The sequence below is a fragment of the Schistocerca americana genome, chromosome 2, assembly GCF_021461395.2.
Source record: "Schistocerca americana isolate TAMUIC-IGC-003095 chromosome 2, iqSchAmer2.1, whole genome shotgun sequence".
NCBI classification, from domain to species: Eukaryota; Metazoa; Arthropoda; class Insecta; order Orthoptera; family Acrididae; genus Schistocerca; species Schistocerca americana.
The window spans coordinates 867,826,250-867,834,818 of record NC_060120.1 but is presented as its reverse complement, the minus strand read 5'-3'; the positions used below and the strand labels follow the sequence as shown (position 1 = coordinate 867,834,818).

Below are 8,569 nucleotides of genomic sequence, written 5' to 3'. Positions count from 1 at the left end.
CTACTCTGTGATGACCTACCTACCAATATTCTTCAAAACTTCGACTGACTCTGCTGTGGGTTTGCTCTGTTGTGGCCCATTACCTGTCTGCATGTCAAGAGTCAGCACTGTCTTTCCGTTGGAAGGACAACACTACTTCTTCAAGACTGCATGGAAATCCATTACTCCTGTGTGCATTTTCTTTAAATGCTCAGACTTTGAGAAAAAAAAAACTGCAATTTTACTGTGATGAATGATCAGGACTGTCTTTATGGACTGTGAGAAAATTTTACCTTTTGACCAACATTGTATCAATAAGTGTGTGCATTTGATATCTTTGTTATTGTAATTATGAAAAAAAATTTCAAATCTGTATTGGCCACTGCCCAAAACAATTTGTAAAATTTTTTGTGGAGAGCATGGGGGCTATGTAAGTAGGCTGTTTAGGTTCTTATATTGGTAACGCCGCCGCCACGTAGCGCTCTCTGTATGAAAATCACTGGCTGTGCTGTGTGCAGCATGTGGCTAGTCCGCATTGTTGTCTGCCATTGTAGTGTTGGGCAGCTGGACGTGAACAGCGCGTAGCGTTGCGCAGTTGGAGGTGAGCCGCCAGCAGTGGTGGATGTGGGGAGAGAGATGGCGGAGTTTTGAAATTTGTAATACTGGATATTAGGAACTGCTATGTATATTATGATTTTTCAACACTATTAAGGTAAATACATTGTCTGTTCTCTATCAAAATCTTTCATTTGCTAACTATGCCTATCAGTAGTTAGTGCCTTCCGTAGTTTGAATCTTTTATTTAGCTGGCAGTAGTGGCGCTCGCTGTATTGCAGTAGTTCGAGTAACCAAGATTTTTGTGAGGTAAGCGATTTGTGAAACGCATAGGTTAATGTTAGTCAGGGCCATTCTTTTGTAGGGATTTCTGAAAGTCAGAGTGCGTTGCGCTAAAAATATTGTGTGTCAGTTTAAGCACAGTTATGTATAATTGTTCAAAGGGGACGTTTCATACGTTTCCCAAGAGTTCATTAACTAGCTGGTAATCTCCTCCTTTTCATCACTGCCACATCGACAAACAGATTTTCTGTGTATTTAGTCGTTATATTATCATTAATAGCTGTTTCATTCAGTTGTTTTCTTGTATCTTCGTTTCTGTGTCCGTTAAGTCATGTTACACGTTCAGTTTTTGTCAGGAAACTCACAGTACACGAGTTTTAATAACGTTATAAATTAAAAATCTACAGCTGCACGCAAAAAGTTATAGGGACGATAAGAAAGTGGTTTTCCTACGCTTACTGAAACCACGGCATCTCTCACGTCAGTTCAGTGTTCAACGATTTTTTAATCTCTGTACTGTCTCTCTCGCTTACCTTTAGCACGCCTTCACGAATGAGAAGGCGCTAGGCGTCACTCTCTGGCGCCGCTTTGCGTGCGCACGTTTCAACGCAGCAATAACATTCAAGCCAGGAAGTTAAGGTGGGCCATTACCCACAACGCAGCCTGTGAAATACGCTGCTGAATGGCGACTACGTATTCCGAGCAACGTTCACTAAACACGCTACCCATAAGAAACGAGGTTTAAATCCCCACGTCCGCTCTGACTCATGGTGCGTCAGCGATCTGACAGTGGGAAGAACCGAAAAAAGATAGAACTGAAACGTTTGAAATGTGGTGTTACAGAAGGATACTGAATACTAAGTGAATAGATAAAAAGGAATGACATGATTCTTTGCACTGTCATCGATTAAATGAATATGAGGAACAGAATAGGATCCGGTCGGGGTGGCCGAGCGGTTCTACGCGCTTCAGTCCGGAACCGTGCGACTGCTACCGTCGCAGGTTCGAATCCTGCCTCGGGCATGGATGTGTGTGATGTCCTTAGGTTAGTTGGATTTAAGTAGTTCTAAGTTCTAGTGGACTGATGACCTTAGAAGTTAAGTCCCATAGTGCTGAGAGCCATTTGAACCATTTTGTCCTCAGGTGAGTTAGGTCTAAGTAGTTCTAAGTTCTAGGTGACTGAAGACCTCAGATGTTAAGTCCCATAGTGCTCAGACCAATTTCAACCATTTTGAACAGAATAGGATGAGGGGAGACGTGTTAAAGCATCAGGGAATAATTTTCCCAGTAAAGTAAAACATGGCGCCATAGAAGACAAAAATTTTATGCGAAGATATTTAAAGCCGTCTACTAGAAATGTCTTTCATTTTTATCACTACTGGAGTTGCAAACAACCAGCATGGTTCATAGACTTATCGTTACTTGTTTTGTGCCTGCTAGGGGACTCACATGTCTGATTATATAGTAAAACATATATGAGCGACGAACTCTGAATGTAAAACTTTGTTGACCAATCAAGTGAGTTCGCTTGGTCAATGTGCGTACTGCCTCCGCATTGGACGTTTCGTGCTTGCCCCCACTGTTTCCTCGCGAGGTCTGTGATTTCAGCGGCTAACATGTTCTATGTGTGTAACACTGACTTGAGAGTCGTGCATATTACTGTGTCGAGCATTTCTTAGCTGCAGAATTCAGGAGTTATGCTGATAGTGTTCCTGGCTGGCGTTGCATTAACGCGATTCTTACATTATATTTTAACTTCGCAAATGTGTTCTTGTTGTACGCGAGATTAGATTTCTTTGCACTTATCGATGAAATACAGGGTGATTCAAAAAGAATACCACAACTTTAGGAATTTAAAACTCTGCAACGACAAAAGGCAGAGCTAAGCACTATCTGTCGGCGAATTAAGGGAGCTATAAAGTTTCATTTAGTTGTACATTTGTTCGCTTGAGGCGCTGTTGACTAGGCGTCAGCGTCAGTTGATGCTAAGATGGCGACCGCTCAACAGAAAGCTTTTTGTGTTATTGAGTACGGCAGAAGTGAATCGACGACAGTTGTTCAGCGTGCATTTCGAATGGTGTTAAACCTCCTGATAGGTGGTGTATTAAACGTTGGTATAAACAGTTTACAGAGAATGGGTGTTTGTGCAAAGGGAAAAGTTCTGGAAGGCCGAGAACGAGTGATGGAAATGTAGCACGCATCCAGCAAGCATTTGTTTGCAGCCCAGGAAAATCGACATGCAGAGCTAGCAGAGAGCTGCAAATTCCACAATCAACTGTATGGAGAGTCGTACGAAAAAGGTTAGTTATGAACCTGAACGTCAACTACCCGAGGCGATGGATCGGCCGCCAGGCAGCCCGTGACAGAGCACTTCATCACTGGCCTCCAAGAAGCCCTGATCTTACCTCCTGCGATTTTTTCTTATGGGGGTATGTTAAGGATATGGTGTTTCGGCCACCTCTCCCAGCCACCATTGATGATTTGAAACGAGAAATAACAGCAGCTATCCAAACTGTTACGCCTGATACGCTACAGAGAGTGTGGAACGAGTTGGAGTATCGGGTTGATATTGCTAGTGTGTCTGGAGGGGGCCATATTGAACATCTCTGAACTTGTTTTTAAGTGAAAAAAAAACTTTTTAAATACTCTTTGTAATGATGTATAACAGAAGGTTATATTATGTTTCTTTCTTTCATTAAATACACATTTTTAAAGTTGTGGTATTCTTTTTGAATCACCCTGTATACAACGAACAATAGCGGTTTTCCGTTAGGCGGTCCGTGGACGTACACTGATCAGCCAGAACATTATGACCACCTACCTTACAGCTGGTATGCCCACCTTTGGCACGGATAACAACGACGACGCATCGTAGCATGAAAGCAGTGAGGCTTTAGTAGGTCATTGGAGGGAGTTAGCTCCAAATCTGCACACACAAGTCAAATAACTCCCATAAATTCCGGGCAGGTGGGCGATGTGTTCTGACGCCACGTTCAATCACACCTCAGATGTGTTTGATCGGGTTCATGTCTGGCGAGTTGGGGGCCCAGCACAACAATTGTCATTCGCCACTGTATTCCTGAAACCACTCCATCACACTCCTGGCCTTGTAACGTTGTGCATTATCTTGTTGAAAAACGCCACTGCCATCGGGAGCGCCATGAAGGGGTGTACGTAGTTTGCAACCAGTGTACGATACTCCTTGACCGCGATGGTACCTTGCACAAGCTTCACTGGACCCATGGACGCCCACGTGAATGTTCCCCAGAGCATAATGGTGCCACCAGCTTGACTCCTCCCGCAGTACAGAGATCAAGGAGCTGTTCCCCTGGAAAACAACGAATTCGCGCCCTCCCATCGGTGTGATGAAGAAGGTAACAGGATTCGTTAGGCCATACAACGCTCGTCCACTGCGCCAATGTCCAGTGCTGATGGTCACGTGCCCATTTCAGTCGTAGTTCCAATGTCCTAGTGTTAACATCGTCACATGCATGTGTAATCGGCTGCGGAGACCCACCCTCGAGTGTTCGGTGCACTGTGTGTTCAGCCACACTTGTACTCTGCCCAGCTTTAAAGTCTAATGTTAGTTCTGCCACAGTTTGCAATCTGTGCTGTTCTACTAGTCTGCAGAGCCTACGACGTCCGACATCTGTAATGAGGGGTTGCCGCCCAATTCCACGATGTTTGTACTTGGTTTCACCTCAGTTTCGCCTGGTGTTGAAGACACTCATCACAGCGCTCCTCGAACACCCGGCATTTCTAAATGTTCCTGCCGAGCCTCCGGGCCATCACTGTCTGCCCTCGATGAGATAAACCGCGCGCCCTTCCCGTTCTAAACACTGACACTACGATCACTGCTACGTCACAGAGTGTGTGTGTGTGTCTGACTAGCAGCCATTCCTCGCCAGGTGATGCTGCTATCGCCTGGACGGTTTTATATCGCTAGTAGATCAGTGGTCATAACGTTCTGGCTGACCACTGTACATCGTGTTTCAAGTTTCTTTCACCCTGACATTACTAATGTCAGCGAAAAAATACTCCACTCGTAGCACAGAAAAGGAGAATATGTTTCTCTTTAAAACATTCTGACAGGAAGTACTGAACCAGCTGCCTCAATCCTCACTCAGATCTCCCACCACACATTCTGGCCTGCGAGCATTTCAGCACACAACATTTTAACTGCTTTTACCTAGTCTGTGTTTGTAGTTAAGCCTTGATACTCAGTATCTTCCTGTCACTCCCGCTATTTGTATGTCACTCCCTCACTGTCACCTTTTCCTCCGACTGATTTACAGTACATCCCACTACACTTTCTCTCATTTGTGCTCTCTCCTTTTGTCTCTCCTTCCGAATGCCACTGTTACCACCACGCCTTGGCAGTTCAAAAATTCTGGGACTCCAACTTACTTTTTCCCTATTTCTTAAAATTTCGATACAAAATGAGTCCTCCCTATACTTATGTGATAAAATTTCCCGCTCCGGAAGAATCCAGATACTAACCCCCCCACACACCCCACCTCAAGGCTATGTATGGTCTTCACTCATCTGTATTTTTCATTTCTACTATCTCCTCTCTCTTTTGCTCTCTCTGTTTCTACCTCCGTCCATCTCTTTCTATTTTACTGCCACTGTTTCTCACTGACCATCAGTATCTTCTCTCTCTTTGGCTCCCGCTGCTGCTGTCTTAACCCATCCCTCGTTCTCTTTCACCACTACTTTGTCTCTACCACCATCAGTATCTCCTCTTTCTTTCTCTCCCACTGGCACTGTCTCCTCTCTTTTCCACGATTACTGTCTGTCTGCTACTCTCTTTCAGCGCAAAAAAAGCGCAGATATGTTCGCATGCCAAAATTTTTGGTAAGGAAGGGGGAATGAGGACTGAGGCAGCTGATTTGATGCTTTTCCGTGAGACTCTTTTTTGTGCTCCGACAGGAGCATTTTTTTCTTTCTTTGTGAAGACGTGCCTGGCCACAATGGCGGGTTAGGAGGATCCGTCTGATCGATAATATCAGTGGGTTTAGTGTGCAATGTTCGTCCCTCTGGATGGGCGGCCTTTACGTTGTAGTTCCGCTTAATTTTGTCTGTTGCTACTTAGTTACTCTCTTTACCCATAGAAGGGCAGCATTGTACGAACGAAGGTGTTTTGTTTAACCTGTCTTCCAGCTCCACACACAAAAAGAAAATCTTAAGGGGTCGTTCAAGGACGGGAAAGGGGTGCATACTGGCCAGGTCTCGGGTTTCGAACCCTGCCCACGCTGTCTCCACCGGCTTGAAGGTGACTGCTCTCCTTCATAAACAAAATAAAAGTGGTCTGGAAGAAAAAAAATTTGTTTAAAAAAAAAAGACAGTTAATGCGGCCGCTCGTGTAAAGTGAGAAATCCGCCTTCAAGTCCCGGTCCGGCACAAATTTTCATTGTCACCAGTATATTGTGCAGCTTGAATCTGATTATATTCACAATTGCGAATACATTTCTTGTATTCTCAAGATGTTCTCTTACTGCTTCTGCCTTGGAACCCTTTTAAATTGTACACTGTCTCTTTCTGATGCTACTTCTCTTGCTTTTATGTTCTGTTTCCATACCTTTCTTTTTTCAGGAACCCAGCTTGTTAATTTCTATTCCCTGGGATACACTAAGATCTGTTTGGTCTGAATATTGAAATTAATCTCGTGCAAAGGTCCAAAAAGACGCCTGTATTTCTTATTATTTGTTATTTTTTCTGTATTATAATATATCTGACCATTTTCTACTCGATTTCCACGTATCATTACGCTTTATTGGACAAAGTTACCTCTCTGGATTATTATCTGTAATATTTCTAGTTGGTCTTATTTACATTCCAGTCCTTCCACTGAAACATTATCCTTACAATGCTGCACTTAAGTGCATTATTTTTACATTTGTTGATATGCAGTTTTAAGTGTAAATATGTTTTTTTAATTCCAAATCCCCTTTCCTGTATCTTTCATTTACAATAGGTTTTACAACCCATTTTCTAGAACGGCCTGCCCTAGACACTTAATCTTTTTAAACTTTTCTGTTTGACGAATGTCTGTCTGTAAACATTTTGGCGTATTTGCTATGTTATTGTTAAATTTGGTTTTCTCTGTGGAGATTCTTAACCTGCTCCAGCTGTTATATCACCCAAGACATTGATATATATTTCTTCATTTTTATTCTTTTGTGGTCAATTGTTTGGATACATCTTGTGAATAAATATTATCTTTTTGCAATCATAATTGGAAACATCTGTATAAAGCTCTATAAACTGGTGATAATGTAACAATAAATGGAGGTCTGGCATCCAAGGCAGGAGGCGATTTGACAAGAAGGAGAAATTATGGCAAGTGTAGGACCAACACTTCTCGTAATCGACAAGGGAAATCAATATGTGTCACAGGTAATTGGTCCAATGTTTCAATGTTACCCAAATAGTAAGTACTTTACAGAGGCTGAACGAAAATATGCAAGACACTATAAACACATTACCAAGCCTAACATGGTGTAGGAAAATCGTTGAATTCAAAACAGCTTCCAGTCGTCTCGGAATGAATAAGCACAAATCCTGTATGGTTTTCAAGGGAATCTTATACTATTCCTCCCAGAAAATAGTGGCAACTTCAGGTAACGGTGATAGAGGTGGATAGTGATGATGCATGGTTCTCTCCAAAGTACACCAAAACGCTGAAGTTATTAAGATCTGGTGACTGGTGGCCAGGGTAGACTCGACAATTCATTCTCGTGCTCACAAAACCTGTTCTGGACGATATGAGTATGGTATGGTATATGGTATATGGTATGAATATGGCGGACATGTCCGCAAGAACAGATACCATCTTCATATAGTTAAGGCTAACCGGCCATTGATCTTCTTCTTCTGTGTGGATGCACGCGTATTGCCCGAACTCTTACGGAACTCGGCAAGATTGTCTGCTGCGAGTAATGAGTGTAATGGGCGGGGCACTACGAATGTAGTGTGTGGACATTAAGTTGGGAATGAGGGTCTCACGGAGAGCGTGCAAGGGATAAGTCCCTGCAGTCGCACTATCCTCTGCGCCCCCGGTGACTCAGATGGATAGAGCGTCTGCCATGTAAGCAGGAGATCCCGGGTTCGAGTCCCGGTCGGGGCACAAAATTTCAACTGTCCCTATTGATGTATATCAACGCCTGTCGGCAGCGTAGGGTCTTGATTTAATTACCATTTGTTCTGGACGATGTGCGCTGTGAGAACAGGAGCCCTGTTGTCTCGGAATACAGCATCACCACTGGGAACAAACAATAAACCATGGGATAGAAGTGATCATCCAAAATGGTCACAGTAACGCAACTTTGCAAAGTAACGATGGGGTTTAGAGTATACCACGATATCGCTGCCCAAATCGTCACCGAATCCTCGCCATGTTTCATTCTAGGGACGTATACTCGGCCAGAAGTTGGAAACAATATGACACAAAACTCATCCGACCAAATTACTTTCTTCCTATACTCTATAGCGATGGTTTGAGGCCAACATTTCCCGTTTTCCTGTTAGGGCAATTCTCACAGCCGAAGAGTGGTTTAGGGATACCAGCTCGCACTGCAGTTCCCAGCTTCGTGTAGTTTTTGTGCTGACAGGGTTGGCGAGTGTGACATTCAGTTCTGCATAGATTTTTCAGTTGTCTTCCTCTGACATTTCCTCACAATCCTCTTGAATGACCGGCCATCACGTTCATTCAGCTCACAGTTTCGTTCGCGTTATGACTTAGCCGATAATG

The 8,569-nt window shown here is 43.5% G+C and overlaps 1 non-coding gene across 1 annotated transcript; it reads left to right on the top strand.

Annotated features, from left to right (window-relative positions):
• Nucleotides 1-7,870: 7,870 nt before the first annotated feature.
• On the top strand, nt 7,871-7,945 carry Trnat-ugu. Its single transcript has one exon. It is a non-coding gene; the product is annotated as a tRNA-Thr (tRNA).
• The last annotated feature ends 624 nt before the right edge of the window (nt 7,946-8,569 follow it).